This window comes from Mesoplodon densirostris, chromosome 10, assembly GCF_025265405.1.
Source record: "Mesoplodon densirostris isolate mMesDen1 chromosome 10, mMesDen1 primary haplotype, whole genome shotgun sequence".
Taxonomy (NCBI): domain Eukaryota; kingdom Metazoa; phylum Chordata; class Mammalia; order Artiodactyla; family Ziphiidae; genus Mesoplodon; species Mesoplodon densirostris.
The window spans coordinates 48,155,888-48,173,809 of NC_082670.1; positions in this window are offsets into that span (position 1 = coordinate 48,155,888).

The window sequence follows — 17,922 nt, forward strand, 5'->3', positions numbered from 1 at the left end:
TTACACGTTCTAGTGGCTTAAGGAAAGAAGGACTCCATTGCGCTTCTTCTGGCATATAATTCTCCTCAACTGAACGTGGCTTACAGGTCCCAGAACTGACAGGCAGTCCTTCGCCTACATCTTAGAATCTAGTGCACAGCCTAGTGGCCTATGACACCATAATCGCTTGCTGGAGTTTAGGCACCGCTTTGACACAGGCTGCCTTGGATCTGGGGCCTGCCTATTACTGTGACGAGAAATGCATTGTGTTAAGAAGAGAAGATATGGAACAACAGTGTTTCCCTGCCACAATTGAGCCTGCAAGGCTCTAAATCCCAGTGAGGAAAAAAAGTTTCCCTTCAAGCTCCTTTTCCAAAGGGAACACAGAGCATTCTCCCTGCACTTTCCTTTTGAGTTTTGTACTTCCCAGATGCGGTAGAAGGGAGATACTATTGCTGTTCACATTTACCCGTTCTAGTGGCTTAAGGAAAGAAGGCCTCCATTGCCCTTCTTTTGGCATATAGTTGTCCTCAACTCAAAGTGGCTTACAGGTCCCAGTAGTGTCAGGCAGTCCGTTGTTTACATGTTGCATCCTAGTGCAGAGGCACATGCCTAAGACACCGTAAAAGCTTCCTGCATTTATAGCACCACTTTGACACACGCTGCCTTGGACCTGCGGCCTGCCTCTCTGTGTGACGAGAAACAGAGAGCTTGAGCTCGATGCTAGTCGTCCCAAGTTTTTACCTATTCCCTAACAATCCTTAGTGAATCCCTTCAAACCCTGTTTTCCAAAGGGACCACAAAGCACTCTCCCTTTGCCTTCCTGTGGTCTTTGGGGCTTCCGGGTGCTGTAGAAGGTCGATACTTCTGTTGTTCACATTAACACCTTCAGGTGGCTTCCGAAAACGCTGAACGTTTTCAGGTCACTATTCAAGCCCTCTTCTCCACAAGGACCACAGAGCATTCCCCCTGCGCCTTCGTTCTGTGTTTTGTACTTCCCAGGTGCGGTAGAAGGGAGATACATCTGCTGTTCACATTTACAGCTTCTAGTGGCTTAAGAAAAGAAGGTCTCCATTGCCCTTCTTTTGGCATATAATTCTCCTCAAATGAACAGGCTTACAGGGCCCAGAAGTGTCGGGCACTCCGTCGCCTACATCTTAGAATCTAGTGCACAGCCTAGTGGCCTATGACATCATAAACGCTTGCTGGAGTTTAAGCACCGCATTGACACAGGCTGCCTTGGACCTGGGGCCTGCCTGTTTCTGTGACGAGAAATGGATTGTGTTAAGAAGAGAAGATATGGAACAACAGTGTTTCCCTGCCACCATTGAGCCTGCAACGCTGTAAATTCCAGTGAGGAAAACAACGTTTCCCTACAAGCTCTTTTCCATAGGGGACACAGAGCATTCTCCCTGCACTTTCCCTTTGAGTTTTGTACTTCCCAGGTGCGGAAGAAGGGAGATACATCTGCTGTTCACATTTACACGTTCTACTGGCTTAAGGAAAGAAGGACTCCATTGCGCTACTTCTGGCATATAATTCTCCTCAACTGAACGTGGCTTACAGGTCCCAGAACTGACGGGCAGTCCTTCGCCTACATCATAGAATCTAGTGCACAGCATAGTGGGCTATGACACCATAAACGCTTGCTGGAGTTTAAGCACCGCTTTGACACAGGCTGTCTTTGATCTGGGGCCTGCCTATTTCTGTGACGAGAAATGGATTGTGTTAAGAAGAGAAGATATGGAACAACAGTGTTTCCCTGCTACAATTGAGCTTGCAACGCTGTAAATTCCAGTGAGGAAAACAATGTTTCCTTTCAAGCTCTTTTCCATAGGGGACACAGAGCATTCTCCCTGCACTTTCCCTTTGAGTTTTGTACTTCCCAGGTGCGGAAGAAGGGAGATACATCTGCTGTTCACATTTACACATTCTAGTGGCTTATGGAAAGAAGGACTCCATTGCGCTTCTTCTGGCATATAATTCTCCTCAACTGAACGTGGCTTACAGGTCCCAGAACTGACGGGCAGTCCTTTCCCTACATCTTAGAATCTAGTGCACAGCCTAGTGGCCTATGACACCATAAACGCTTGCTGGAGTTTAGGCACCCCTTTGACACAGGCTGCCTTGGATCTGGGGCCTGCCTATTACTGTGACGAGAAATGCATTGTGTTAAGAAGAGAAGATATGGAACAACAGTGTTTCCCTGCCACAATTGAGCCTGCAACGCTCTAAATCCCAGTGAGGAAAAAAAGTTTCCCTTCAAGCTCTCTTTTTCAAAGGGAACACAGAGCATTCTCCCTGCACTTTCCTTTTGAGTTTTGTACTTCCCAGATGCAGTAGAAGGGAGATACTATTGCTGTTCACATTTACCCGTTCTAGTGGCTTAAGGAAAGAAGGCCTCCATTGCCCTTCTTTTGGCATATAGTTGTCCTCAACTCAAAGTGGCTTACAGGTCCCAGTAGTGTCAGGCAGTCCGTCGTTTACATGTTGCATCGTAGTGCAGAGGCACAAGGCCTAAGACACCGTAAAAGCTTCGTGCATTTATAGCACCGCTTTGACACACGCTGCCTTGGACCTGCGGCCTGCCTCTCTGTGTGACGAGAAACAGAGAGCTTGAGCTTGATGCTAGTCGTCCCATGTGTTTTACCTATTCCCTAACAATCCTTAGTGAATCCCTTCAAACCCTGTTTTCCAAAGGGACCACAAAGCACTCTCCCTTTGCCTTCCTGTGGTCTTTGGGGCTTCTGGGTGCTGTAGAAGATAGATACTTCTGTTGTTCACATTGACACCTTCAGGTGGCTTCCGAAAACGCTGAACGTTTTCAGGTCACTTTTCAAGCCCTCTTCTCCACAAGGACCACAGAGCATTCCCCCTGCGCCTTCGTTCTGTGTTTTGTACTTCCCAGGTGCGGTAGAAGGGAGATACATCTGCTGTTCACTTTTACAGCTTCTAGTGGCTTAAGAAAAGAAGTTCTCCATTGCCCTTCTTTTGGCATATAGTTCTCCTCAACTGAAGAGGCTTACAGGTCCCAGAAGTGTCGGGCACTCCGTCGCCTACATCTTAGAATCTAGTGCACAGCCTAGTGGCCTATGACATCATAAACGCTTACTGGAGTTTAAGCACCGCTTTGACACAGGCTGCCTTGGATCTGGGGCCTGCCTATTTCTGTTACGAGAAATGGATTGTGTTAAGAAGAGAAGATATGGAACAACAGTGTTTCCCTGCCACCAGTGAGCCTGCAACGCTGTAAATTCCAGTGAGGAAAACAACGTTTCCCTTCAAGCTCTTTTCCAAAGGGAACACAGAGCATTCTCCCTGCACTTTCCCTTTGAGTTTTGTACTTCCCAGGTGCGGTAGAAGGGAGATACATCTGCTGTTCACATTTACACGTTCTAGTGGCTTAAGGAAAGAAGGACTCCATTGCGCTTCTCCTGGCATATAGTTCTCCTCAACTGAACGTGGCTTACAGGTCCCAGAACTGACGGGCAGTCCTTCGCCTACATCTTAGAATCTAGTGCACAGCCTAGTGGCCTATGACACCATAAACGCTTGCTGGAGTTTAAGCACCGCTTTGACACAGGCTGTCTTTCATCTGGGGCCTGCCTATTTCTGTGACGAGAAATGTATTGTGTTAAGAAGAGAAGATATGGAACAACAGTGTTTCCCTGCCACAATTGAGCCTGCAACGCTGTAAATTCCAGTGAGGAAAACAATGTTTCCTTTCAAGCTCTTTTCCAAAGGGAACACAGAGCATTCTCCCTGCACTTTCCCTTTGAGTTTTGTACTTCCCAGGTGCGGTAGAAGGGAGATACATCTGCTGTTCACATTTACACGTTCTAGTGGCTTAAGGAAAGAAGGACTCCATTGCGCTTCTCCTGGCATATAATTCTCCTCAACTGAACGTGCCTTACAGGTCCCAGAACTGACAGGCAGTCCTTCGCCTACATCTTAGAATCTAGTGCACAGCCTAGTGGCCTATGACACCATAATCGCTTGCTGGAGTTTAGGCACCGCTTTGACACAGGCTGCCTTGGATCTGGGGCCTGCCTATTACTGTGACGAGAAATGCATTGTGTTAAGAAGAGAAGATATGGAACAACAGTGTTTCCCTGCCACAATTGAGCCTGCAACGCTCTAAATCCCAGTGAGGAAAAAAAGTTTCCCTTCAAGCTCTCTTTTCCAAAGGGAACACAGAGCATTCTCCCTGCACTTTCCTTTTGAGTTTTGTACTTCCCAGGTGCGGTAGAAGGGAGATACATCTGCTGTTCACTTTTACAGCTTCTAGTGGCTTAAGAAAAGAAGGTCTCCATTGCCCTTCTTTTGGCATATAATTCTCCTCAACTGAACAGGCTTACAGGGCCCAGAAGTGTCGGGCACTCCGTCGCCTACATCTTAGAATCTAGTGCACAGCCTAGTGGCCTATGACATCATAAACGCTTGCTGGAGTTTAAGCACCGCATTGACACAGGCTGCCTTGGACCTGGGGCCTGCCTGTTTCTGTGACGAGAAATGGATTGTGTTAAGAAGAGAAGATATGGAACAACAGTGTTTCCCTGCCACCATTGAGCCTGCAACGCTGTAAATTCCAGTGAGGAAAACAACGTTTCCCTACAAGCTCTTTTCCATAGGGGACACAGAGCATTCTCCCTGCACTTTCCCTTTGAGTTTTGTACTTCCCAGGTGCGGAAGAAGGGAGATACATCTGCTGTTCACATTTACACGTTCTACTGGCTTAAGGAAAGAAGGACTCCATTGCGCTACTTCTGGCATATAATTCTCCTCAACTGAACGTGGCTTACAGGGCCCAGAACTGATGGGCAGTCCTTCGCCTACATCTTAGAATCTAGTGCACAGCCTAGTGGCCTATGACACCATAAACGCTTGCTGGAGTTTAAGCACCGCTTTGACACAGGCTGCCTTGGATCTGGGGCCTGCCTATTTCTGTGACGAGAAATGGATTGTGTTAAGAAGAGAAGATATGGAACAACAGTGTTTCCCTGCCACCAGTGAGCCTGCAACGCTGTAAATTCCAGTGAGGAAAACAACGTTTCCCTTCAAGCTCTTTTCCAAAGGGAACACAGAGCATTCTCCCTGCACTTTCCCTTTGAGTTTTGTACTTCCCCGGTGCGGTAGAAGGGAGATACATCTGCTGTTCACATTTACACGTTCTAGTGGCTTAAGGAAAGAAGGACTCCATTGCGCTTCTCCTGGCATATTATTCCCCTCAACTGAACGTGGCTTACAGGTCCCAGAACTGACGGGCAGTCCTTCGCCTACATCATAGAATCTAGTGCACAGCATAGTGGGCTATGACACCATAAACGCTTGCTGGAGTTTAAGCACCGCTTTGACACAGGCTGTCTTTGATCTGGGGCCTGCCTATTTCTGTGACAAGAAATGGATTGTGTTAAGAAGAGAAGATATGGAACAACAGTGTTTCCCTGCTACAATTGAGCTTGCAACGCTGTAAATTCCAGTGAGGAAAACAATGTTTCCTTTCAAGCTCTTTTCCATAGGGGACACAGAGCATTCTCCCTGCACTTTCCCTTTGAGTTTTGTACTTCCCAGGTGCGGAAGAAGGGAGATACATCTGCTGTTCCCATTTAAACATTCTAGTGGCTTAAGGAAAGAAGGACTCCATTGCGCTTCTTCTGGCATATAATTCTCCTCAACTGAACGTGGCTTACAGGTCCCAGAACTGACGGGCAGTCCTTCCCCTACATCTTAGAATCTAGTGCACAGCCTAGTGGCCTATGACACCATAAACGCTTGCTGGAGTTTAGGCACCCCTTTGACACAGGCTGCCTTGGATCTGGGGCCTGCCTATTACTGTGACGAGAAATGCATTGTGTTAAGAAGAGAAGATATGGAACAACAGTGTTTCCCTGCCACAATTGAGCCTGCAACGCTCTAAATCCCAGTGAGGAAAAAAAGTTTCCCTTCAAGCTCTCTTTTTCAAAGGGAACACAGAGCATTCTCCCTGCACATTCCTTTTGAGTTTTGTACTTCCCAGATGCAGTAGAAGGGAGATACTATTGCTGTTCACATTTACCCGTTCTAGTGGCTTAAGGAAAGAAGGCCTCCATTGCCCTTCTTTTGGCATATAGTTGTCCTCAACTCAAAGTTGCTTACAGGTCCCAGTAGTGTCAGGCAGTCCGTCGTTTACATGTTGCATCGTAGTGCAGAGGCACATGGCCTAAGACACCGTAAAAGCTTCGTGCATTTATAGCACCGCTTTGACACACGCTGCCTTGGACCTGCGGCCTGCCTCTCTGTGTGACGAGAAACAGCGAGCTTGAGCTTGATGCTAGTCGTCCCATGTGTTTTACCTATTCCCTAACAATCCTTAGTGAATCCCTTCAAACCCTGTTTTCCAAAGGGACCACAAAGCACTCTCCCTTTGCCTTCCTGTGGTCTTTCGGGCTTCTGGGTGCTGTAGAAGATAGATACTTCTGTTGTTCACATTGACACCTTCAGGTGGCTTCCGAAAACGCTGAACGTTTTCAGGTCACTTTTCAAGCCCTCTTCTCCACAAGGACCACAGAGCATTCCCCCTGCGCCTTCGTTCTGTGTTTTGTACTTCCCAGGTGTGGTAGAAGGGAGATACATCTGCTGTTCACATTTACAGCTTCTAGTGGCTTAAGAAAAGAAGGTCTCCATTGCCCTTCTTTTGGCATATAGTTCTCCTCAACTGAACAGGCTTACAGGTCCCAGAAGTGTCAGGAACTCCGTCGCCTACATCTTAGAATCTAGTGCACAGCCTAGTGGCCTATGACACCATAAACGCTTGCTGGAGTTTAAGCACCGCATTGACACAGGCTGCCTTGGACCTGGGGCCTGCCTGTTTCTCTGACGAGAAATGGATTGTGTTAAGAAGAGAAGATATGGAACAACAGTGTTTCCCTGCCACCATTGAGCCTGCAACGCTGTAAATTCCAGTGAGGAAAACAATGTTTCCTTTCAAGCTCTTTTCCAAAGGGAACACAGAGCATTCTCCCTGCACTTTCCCTTTGAGTTTTGTACTTCCCAGGTGCGGTAGAAGGGAGATACATCTGCTGTTCACATTTACACGTTCTAGTGGCTTAAGGAAAGAAGGACTCCATTGCGCTTCTCCTGGCATATAATTCTCCTCAACTGAACGTGCCTTACAGGTCCCAGAACTGACAGGCAGTCCTTCGCCTACATCTTAGAATCTAGTGCACAGCCTAGTGGCCTATGACACCATAATCGCTTGCTGGAGTTTAGGCACCGCTTTGACACAGGCTGCCTTGGATCTGGGGCCTGCCTATTACTGTGACGAGAAATGCATTGTGTTAAGAAGAGAAGATATGGAACAACAGTGTTTCCCTGCCACAATTGAGCCTGCAACGCTCTAAATCCCAGTGAGGAAAAAAAGTTTCCCTTCAAGCTCTCTTTTCCAAAGGGAACACAGAGCATTCTCCCTGCACTTTCCTTTTGAGTTTTGTACTTCCCAGATGCGGTAGAAGGGAGATACTATTGCTGTTCACATTTACCCGTTTTAGTGGCTTAAGGAAAGAAGGCCTCCATTGCCCTTCTTTTGGCATATAGTTGTCCTCAACTCAAAGTGGCTTACAGGTCCCAGTAGTGTCAGGCAGTCCGTTGTTTACATGTTGCATCCTAGTGCAGAGGCACATGCCTAAAACACCGTAAAAGCTTCCTGCATTTATAGCACCGCTTTGACACACGCTGCCTTGGACCTGCGGCCTGCCTCTCTGTGTGACGAGAAACAGAGAGCTTGAGCTCGATGCTAGTCGTCCCATGTGTTTTACCTATTCCCTAACAATCCTTAGTGAATCCCTTCAAACCCTGTTTTCCAAAGGGACCACAAAGCACTCTCCCTTGGCCTTCCTGTGGTCTTTGGGGCTTCCGGGTGCTGTAGAAGGTAGATACTTCTGTTGTTCACATTAACACCTTCAGGTTGCTTCCGAAAACGCTGAACGTTTTCAGGTCACTATTCAAGCCCTCTTCTCCACAAGGACCACAGAGCATTCCCCCTGCGCCTTCGTTCTGTGTTTTGTACTTCCCAGGTGCGGTAGAAGAGAGATACATCTGCTGTTCACTTTTACAGCTTCTAGTGGCTTAAGAAAAGAAGGTCTCCATTGCCCTTCTTTTGGCATATAGTTCTCCTCAACTGAACAGGCTTACAGGGCCCAGAAGTGTCGGGCACTCCGTCGCCTACATCTTAGAATCAAGTGCACAGCCTAGTGGCCTATGACATCATAAACGCTTGCTGGAGTTTAAGCACCGCATTGACACAGGCTGCCTTGGACCTGGGGCCTGCCTGTTTCTGTGACGAGAAATGGATTGTGTTAAGAAGAGAAGATATGGAACAACAGTGTTTCCCTGCCACCATTGAGCCTGCAACGCTGTAAATTCCAGTGAGGAAAACAACGTTTCCCTACAAGCTCTTTTCCATAGGGGACACAGAGCATTCACCCTGCACTTTCCCTTTGAGTTTTGTACTTCCCAGGTGTGGAAGAAGGGAGATACATCTGCTGTTCACATTTACACGTTCTACTGGCTTAAGGAAAGAAGGACTCCATTGCGCTACTTCTGGCATATAATTCTCCTCAACTGAACGTGGCTTACAGGGCCCGGAACTGACGGGCAGTCCTTCGCCTACATCTTAGAATCTAGTGCACAGCCTAGTGGCCTATGACACCATAAACGCTTGCTGGAGTTTAAGCACCGCTTTGACACAGGCTGTCTTTGATCTGGGGCCTGCCTATTTCTGTGACGAGAACTGGATTGTGTTAAGAAGAGAAGATATGGAACAACAGTGTTTCCCTGCCACCATTGAGCCTGCAACGCTCTAAATCCCAGTGAGGAAAACAACGTTTCCCTTCAAGCTCTTTTCCAAAGGGAACACAGAGCATTCTCCCTGCACTTTCCCTTTGAGTTTTGTACTTCCCAGGTGCGGTAGAAGGGAGATACATCTGCTCTTCACATTTACACGTTCTACTGGCTTAAGGAAAGAAGGCCTCCATTGCCCTTCTTTTGTCATATAGTTGTCCTCAACTCAAAGTATCTTACAGGTCCCAGTAGTGTCAGGCAGTCCGTCGTTTACATGTTGCATCCTAGTGCAGAGGCACATGGCCTAAGACACCGTAAAAGCTTCCTGCATTTATAGCACTGCTTTGACACAGGCTGCCTTGGACCTGCGGCCTGCCTCTCTGTGTGACGAGAAACAGAGAGCTTGAGCTCGATGCTAGTCGTCCCATGTGTTTTACCTATTCCCTAACAATCCTTAGTGAATCCCTTCAAACCCTGTTTTCCAAAGGGACCACAAAGCACTCTCCCTTTGCCTTCCTGTGGTCTTTGGGGATTCCGGGTGCTGTAGAAGGTAGATACTTCTGTTGTTCACATTGACACCTTCAGGTGGCTTCCGAAAACGCTGAACGTTTTCAGGTCACTAGTCAAGCCCTCTTCTCCACAAGGACCACAGAGGATTCCCCCTGCGCCTTCGTTCTGTGTTTTGTACTTCCCAGGTGCGGTAGAAGGGAGATACATCTGCTGTTCACATTTACACGTTCTATTGGCTTAAGGAAAGAAGGACTCCATTGCGCTTCTCCTGGCATATAGTTCTCCTCAACTGAACGTGGCTTACAGGTCCCAGAACTGACGGGCAGTCCTTCGCCTACATCTTAGAATCTAGTGCACAGCCTAGTGGCCTATGACACCATAAACGCTTGCTGGAGTTTAAGCACCGCTTTGACACAGGCTGTCTTTCATCTGGGGCCTGCCTATTTCTGTGACGAGAAATGGATTGTGTTAAGAAGAGAAGATATGGAACAACAGTGTTTCCCTGCCACAATTGAGCCTGCAACGCTGTAAATTCCAGTGAGGAAAACAATGTTTCCTTTCAAGCTCTTTTCCAAAGGGAACACAGAGCATTCTCCCTGCACTTTCCCTTTGAGTTTTGTACTTCCCAGGTGCGGTAGAAGGGAGATACATCTGCTGTTCACATTTACACGTTCTAGTGGCTTAAGGAAAGAAGGACTCCATTGCGCTTCTTCTGGCATATAATTCTCCTCAACTGAACGTGGCTTACAGGTCCCAGAACTGACAGGCAGTCCTTCGCCTACATCTTAGAATCTAGTGCACAGCCTAGTGGCCTATGACACCATAAAAGCTTGCTGGAGATTAGGCACCGCTTTGACACAGGCTGCCTTGGATCTGGGGCCTGCCTATTACTGTGACGAGAAATGCATTGTGTTAAGAAGAGAAGATATGGAACAACAGTGTTTCCCTGCCACAATTGAGCCTGCAACGCTCTAAATCCCAGTGAGGAAAAAAAGTTTCCCTTCAAGCTCTCTTTTCCAAAGGGAACACAGAGCATTCTCCCTGCACTTTCCTTTTGAGTTTTGTACTTCCCCGATGCGGTAGAAGGGAGATACTATTGCTGTTCACATTTACCCGTTCTAGTGGCTTAAGAAAAGAAGGCCTCCATTGCCCTTCTTTTGGCATATAGTTGTCCTCAACTCAAAGTGGCTTACAGGTCCCAGTAGTGTCAGGCAGTCCGTTGTTTACATGTTGCATCCTAGTGCAGAGGCACATGCCTAAGACACCGTAAAAGCTTCCTGCATTTATAGCACCGCTTTGACACACGCTGCCTTGGACCTGCGGCCTGCCTCTCTGTGTGACGAGAAACAGAGAGCTTGAGCTCGATGCTAGTCGTCCCATGTGTTTTACCTATTCCCTAACAATCCTTAGTGAATCCCTTCAAACCCTGTTTTCCAAAGGGACCACAAAGCACTCTCCCTTTGCCTTCCTGTGGTCTTTGGGGATTCCGGGTGCTGTAGAAGGTAGATACTTCTGTTGTTCACATTGACACCTTCAGGTGGCTTCCGAAAACGCTGAACGTTTTCAGGTCACTAGTCAAGCCCTCTTCTCCACAAGGACCACAGAGGATTCCCCCTGCGCCTTCGTTCTGTGTTTTGTACTTCCCAGGTGCGGTAGAAGGGAGATACATCTGCTGTTCACATTTATACGTTCTATTGGCTTAAGGAAAGAAGGACTCCATTGCGCTTCTCCTGGCATATAGTTCTCCTCAACTGAACGTGGCTTACAGGTCCCAGAACTGACGGGCAGTCCTTCGCCTACATCTTAGAATCTAGTGCACAGCCTAGTGGCCTATGACACCATAAACGCTTGCTGGAGTTTAAGCACCGCTTTGACACAGGCTGTCTTTCATCTGGGGCCTGCCTATTTCTGTGACGAGAAATGGATTGTGTTAAGAAGAGAAGATATGGAACAACAGTGTTTCCCTGCCACAATTGAGCCTGCAACGCTGTAAATTCCAGTGAGGAAAACAATGTTTCCTTTCAAGCTCTTTTCCAAAGGGAACACAGAGCATTCTCCCTGCACTTTCCCTTTGAGTTTTGTACTTCCCAGGTGCGGTAGAAGGGAGATACATCTGCTGTTCACATTTACACGTTCTAGTGGCTTAAGGAAAGAAGGACTCCATTGCGCTTCTTCTGGCATATAATTCTCCTCAACTGAACGTGGCTTACAGGTCCCAGAACTGACAGGCAGTCCTTCGCCTACATCTTAGAATCTAGTGCACAGCCTAGTGGCCTATGACACCATAAAAGCTTGCTGGAGATTAGGCACCGCTTTGACACAGGCTGCCTTGGATCTGGGGCCTGCCTATTACTGTGACGAGAAATGCATTGTGTTAAGAAGAGAAGATATGGAACAACAGTGTTTCCCTGCCACAATTGAGCCTGCAACGCTCTAAATCCCAGTGAGGAAAAAAAGTTTCCCTTCAAGCTCTCTTTTCCAAAGGGAACACAGAGCATTCTCCCTGCACTTTCCTTTTGAGTTTTGTACTTCCCCGATGCGGTAGAAGGGAGATACTATTGCTGTTCACATTTACCCGTTCTAGTGGCTTAAGAAAAGAAGGCCTCCATTGCCCTTCTTTTGGCATATAGTTGTCCTCAACTCAAAGTGGCTTACAGGTCCCAGTAGTGTCAGGCAGTCCGTTGTTTACATGTTGCATCCTAGTGCAGAGGCACATGCCTAAGACACCGTAAAAGCTTCCTGCATTTATAGCACCGCTTTGACACACGCTGCCTTGGACCTGCGGCCTGCCTCTCTGTGTGACGAGAAACAGAGAGCTTGAGCTCGATGCTAGTCGTCCCATGTGTTTTACCTATTCCCTAACAATCCTTAGTGAATCCCTTCAAACCCTGTTTTCCAAAGGGACCAAAAAGCACTCTCCCTTTGCCTTCCTGTGGTCTTTGGGGCTTCCGGGTGCTGTAGAAGGTAGATACTTCTGTTGTTCACATTAACACCTTCAGGTGTCTTCCGAAAACGCTGAACGTTTTCAGGTCACTATTCAAGCCCTCTTCTCCACAAGGACCACAGAGCATTCCCCCTGCGCCTTCGTTCTGTGTTTTGTACTTCCCAGGTGCGGTAGAAGGGAGATACATCTGCTGTTCACTTTTACAGCTTCTAGTGGCTTAAGAAAAGAAGGTCTCCATTGCCCTTCTTTTGGCATATAATTCTCCTCAACTGAACAGGCTTACAGGGCCCAGAAGTGTCGGGCACTCCGTCGCCTACATCTTAGAATCTAGTGCACAGCCTAGTGGCCTATGACATCATAAACGCTTGCTGGAGTTTAAGCACCGCATTGACACAGGCTGCCTTGGACCTGGGGCCTGCCTGTTTCTGTGACGAGAAATGGATTGTGTTAAGAAGAGAAGATATGGAACAACAGTGTTTCCCTGCCACCATTGAGCCTGCAACGCTGTAAATTCCAGTGAGGAAAACAACGTTTCCCTTCAAGCTCTTTTCCATAGGGGACACAGAGCATTCTCCCTGCACTTTCCCTTTGAGTTTTGTACTTCCCAGGTGCGGAAGAAGGGAGATACATCTGCTGTTCACATTTACACGTTCTACTGGCTTAAGGAAAGAAGGACTCCATTGCGCTACTTCTGGCATATAATTCTCCTCAACTGAACGTGGCTTACAGGGCCCGGAACTGACGGGCAGTCATTCGCCTACATCTTAGAATCTAGTGCACAGCCTAGTGGCCTATGACACCATAAACGCTTGCTGGAGTTTAAGCACCGCTTTGACACAGGCTGTCTTTGATCTGCGGCCTGCCTATTTCTGTGACGAGAAATGGATTGTGTTAAGAAGAGAAGATATGGAACAACAGTGTTTCCCTGCCACCATTGAGCCTGCAACGCTCTAAATCCCAGTGAGGAAAACAACGTTTCCCTTCAAGCTCTTTTCCAAAGGGAACACAGAGCATTCTCCCTGCACTTTCCCTTTGAGTTTTGTACTTCCCAGGTGCGGTAGAAGGGAGATACATCTGCTGTTCACATTTACACGTTCTACTGGCTTAAGGAAAGAAGGCCTCCATTGCCCTTCTTTTGGCATATAGTTGTCTTCAGCTCAAAGTGGCTTACAGGTCCCAGTAGTGTCAGGCAGTCCATCGTTTACATATTGCATCCTAGTGCAGAGGCACATGGCCTAAGACACCGTAAAAGCTTCCTGCATTTATAGCACCGCTTTGACACACGCTGCCTTGGACCTGCGGCCTGCCTCTCTGTGTGACGAGAAACAGAGAGCTTGAGCTCGATGCTAGTCGTCCCATGTGTTTTACCTATTCCCTAACAATCCTTAGTGAATCCCTTCAAACCCTGTTTTCCAAAGGGACCACAAAGCACTCTCCCTTTGCCTTCCTGTGGTCTTTGGTGCTTCCGGGTGCTGTAGAAGGTATTTACTTCTGTTGTTCACATTGACACCTTCAGGTGGCTTCCGAAAACGCTGAACGTTTTCAGGTCACTTTTCAAGCCCTCTTCTCCACAAGGACCACAGAGCATTCCCCCTGCGCCTTCGTTCTGTGTTTTGTACTTCCCAGGTGCGGTAGAAGGGAGATACATCTGCTGCTCATATTTACAGCTTCTAGTGGCTTAAGAAAAGAAGGTCTCCATTGCCCTTCTTTTGGCATATAGTTCTCCACAACTGAACGGGCTTACAGGTCCCAGAGGTGTCGGGCACGCCCTCGCCTACATCTTAGAATCTAGTGCACAGCCTAGTGGCCTATGACATCATAAACGCTTGCTGGAGTTTAAGCACCACATTGACACAGGCTGCCTTGGACCTGGGGCCTGCCTGTTTCTCTGACGAGAAATGGATTGTGTTAAGAAGAGAAGATATGGAACAACAGTGTTTCCCTGCCACAATTGAGCCTGCAACGCTGTAAATTCCAGTGAGGAAAACAACGTTTCCCTTCAAGCTCTTTTCCATAGGGGACACAGAGCATTCTCCCTGCACTTTCCCTTTGAGTTTTGTACTTCCCAGGTGCGGAAGAAGGGAGATACATCTGCTGTTCACATTTACACGTTCTAGTGGCTTAAGGAAAGAAGGACTCCATTGCGCTTCTCCTGGCATATAGTTCTCCTCAACTGAACGTGGCTTAAAGGTCCCAGAACTGACGGGCAGTCCTTCGCCTACATCTTAGAATCTAGTGCACAGCCTAGTGGCCTATGACACCATAAACGCTTGCTGGAGTTTAAGCACCGCTTTGACACAGGCTGTCTTTGATCTGGGGCCTGCCTATTTCTGTGACGAGAAATGGATTGTGTTAAGAAGAGAAGATATGGAACAACAGTGTTTCCCTGCCACAATTGAGCCTGCAACGCTGTAAATTCCAGTGAGGAAAACAATGTTTCCTTTCAAGCTCTTTTCCAAAGGGAACACAGAGCATTCTCCCTGCACTTTCCCTTTGAGTTTTGTACTTACCAGGTGCGGTAGAAGGGAGATACATCTGCTGTTCACATTTACACGTTCTAGTGGCTTAAGGAAAGAAGGACTCCATTGCGCTTCTTCTGGCATATAATTCTCCTCAACTGAACGTGGCTTACAGGTCCCAGAACTGACAGGCAGTCCTTCGCCTACATCTTAGAATCTAGTGCACAGCCTAGTGGCCTATGACACCATAAACGCTTGCTGGAGTTTAGGCACCACTTTGACACAGGCTGCCTTGTATCTGGGGCCTCCCTATTACTGTGACGAGAAATGCATTGTGTTAAGAAGAGAAGATATGGAACAACAGTGTTTCCCTGCCACAATTGAGCCTGCAACACTCTAAATCCCAGTGAGGAAAAAAAGTTTCCCTTCAAGCTCTCTTTTCCAAAGGGAACACAGAGCATTCTCCCTGCACTTTCCTTTTGAGTTTTGTACTTCCCAGATGCGGTAGAAGGGAGATACTATTGCTGTTCACATTTACCCGTTCTAGTGGCTTAAGGAAAGAAGGCCTCCATTGCCCTTCTTTTGCCATAGAGTTGTCCTCAACTCAAAGTGGCTTACAGGTCCCAGTAGTGTCAGGCAGTCCGTCGTTTACATGTTGCATCCTAGTGCAGAGGCACATGCCTAAGACACCGTAAAAGCTTCCTGCATTTATAGCACCGCTTTGACACACGCTGCCTTGGACCTGCGGCCTGCCTCTCTGTGTGACGAGAAACAGAGAGCTTGAGCTCGATGCTAGTCGTCCCATGTGTTTTACCTATTCCCTAACAATCCTTAGTGAATCCCTTCAAACCCTGTTTTCCAAAGGGACCACAAAGCACTCTCCCTTTGCCTTCCTGTGGTCTTTGGGGCTTCCGGTTGCTGTAGAAGGTAGATACTTCTGTTGTTCACATTAACACCTTCAGGTGGCTTCCGAAAACGCTGAACGTTTTCAGGTCACTATTCAAGCCCTCTTCTCCACAAGGACCACAGAGCATTCCCCCTGCGCCTTCGTTCTGTGTTTTGTACTTCCCAGGTGCGGTAGAAGGGAGATACATCTGCTGTTAACTTTTACAGCTTCTAGTGGCTTAAGAAAAGAAGATCTCCATTGCCCTTCTTTTGGCATATAGTTCTCAACTGAACAGGCTTACAGGGCCCAGAAGTGTCGGGCACTCCGTCGCCTACATCTTAGAATCTAGTGCACAGCCTAGTGGCCTATGACATCATAAACGCTTGCTGGAGTTTAAGCACCGCATTGACACAGGCTGCCTTGGACCTGGGGCCTGCCTGTTTCTGTGACGAGAAATGGATTGTGTTAAGAAGAGAAGATATGGAACAACAGTGTTTCCCTGCCACCATTGAGCCTGCTACGCTGTAAATTCCAGTGAGGAAAACAACGTTTCCCTTCAAGCTCTTTACCATAGGGGACACAGAGAATTCTCCCTGCACTTTCCCTTTGAGTTTTGTACTTCCCAGGTGCGGAAGAAGGGAGATACATCTGCTGTTCACATTTACACGTTCTACTGGCTTAAGGAAAGAAGGACTCCATTGCGCTACTTCTGGCATATATTTCTCCTCAACTGAACGTGGCTTACAGGGCCCGGAACTGACGGGCAGTCCTTCGCCTACATCTTAGAATCTAGTGCACAGCCTAGTGGCCTATGACACCATAAACGCTTGCTGGAGTTTAAGCACCGCTTTGACACAGGCTGCCTTGGATCTGGGGCCTGCCTGTTTCTGTGACGAGAAATGGATTGTGTTAAGAAGAGAAGATATGGAACAACAGTGTTTCCCTGCCACCATTGAGCTTGCAACGCTGTAAATTCCAGTGAGGAAAACAACGTTTCCCTTCAAGCTCTTTTCCAAAGGGAACACCGAGCATTCTCCCTGCACTTTCCCTTTGAGTTTTGTACTTCCCAGGTGCGGTAGAAGGGAGATACATCTGCTGTTCACATTTACACGTTCTAGTGGCTTAAGGAAAGAAGGACTCCATTGCGCTTCTCCTGGCATATAGTTCTCCTCAACTGAACGTGGCTTACAGGTCCCAGAACTGACGGGCAGTCCTTCGCCTACATCTTAGAATCTAGTGCACAGCCTAGTGGCCTATGACACCATAAACGCTTGCTGGAGTTTAAGCACCGCTTTGACACAGGCTGTCTTTGATCTGGGGCCTGCCTATTTCTTTGACGAGAAATGGATTGTGTTAAGAAGAGAAGATATGGAACAACAGTGTTTCCCTGCCACAATTGAGCCTGCAACGCTGTAAATTCCAGTGAGGAAATCAATGTTTCCTTTCAAGCTCTTTTCCATAGGGGACACGGAACATTCTCCCTGCACTTTCCCTTTGAGTTTTGTACTTCCCAGGTGCGGTAGAAGGGAGATACATCTGCTGTTCACATTTACACATTCTAGTGGCTTATGGAAAGAAGGACTCCATTGCGCTTCTTCTGGCATATAATTCTCCTCAACTGAACGTGGCTTACAGGTCCCAGAACTGACGGGCAGTCCTTCGCCTACATCTTAGAATCTAGTGCACAGCCTAGTGGCCTATGACACCATAAATGCTTGCTGGAGTTTAGGCACCCCTTTGACACAGGCTGCCTTGGATCTGGGGCCTGCCTATTACTGTGACGAGAAATTCATTGTGTTAAGAAGAGAAGATATGGAACAACAGTGTTTCCCTGCCACAATTGAGCCTGCAACGCTCTAAATCCCAGTGAGGAAAAAAAGTTTCCCTTCAAGCTCTCTTTTCCAAACGGAACACAGAGCGTTCTCCCTGCACTTTCCTTTTGAGTTTTGTACTTCCCAGATGCGGTAGAAGGGAGATACTATTGCTGTTCACATTTACCCGTTCTAGTGGCTTAAGGAAAGAAGGCCTCCATTGCCCTTCTTTTGGCATATAGTTGTCCTCAACTCAAAGTGGCTTACAGGTCCCAGTAGTGTCAGGCAGTCCGTCGTTTACATGTTGCATCCTAGTGCAGAGGCACATGGCCTAAGACACCGTAAAAGCTTCGTGCATTTATAGCACCGCTTTGACACACGCTGCCTTGGACCTGCGGCCTGCCTCTCTGTGTGACGAGAAACAGAGAGCTTGAGCTTGATGCTAGTCGTCCCATGTGTTTTACCTATTCCCTAACAATGCTTAGTGAATCCCTTCAAACCCTGTTTTCCAAAGGG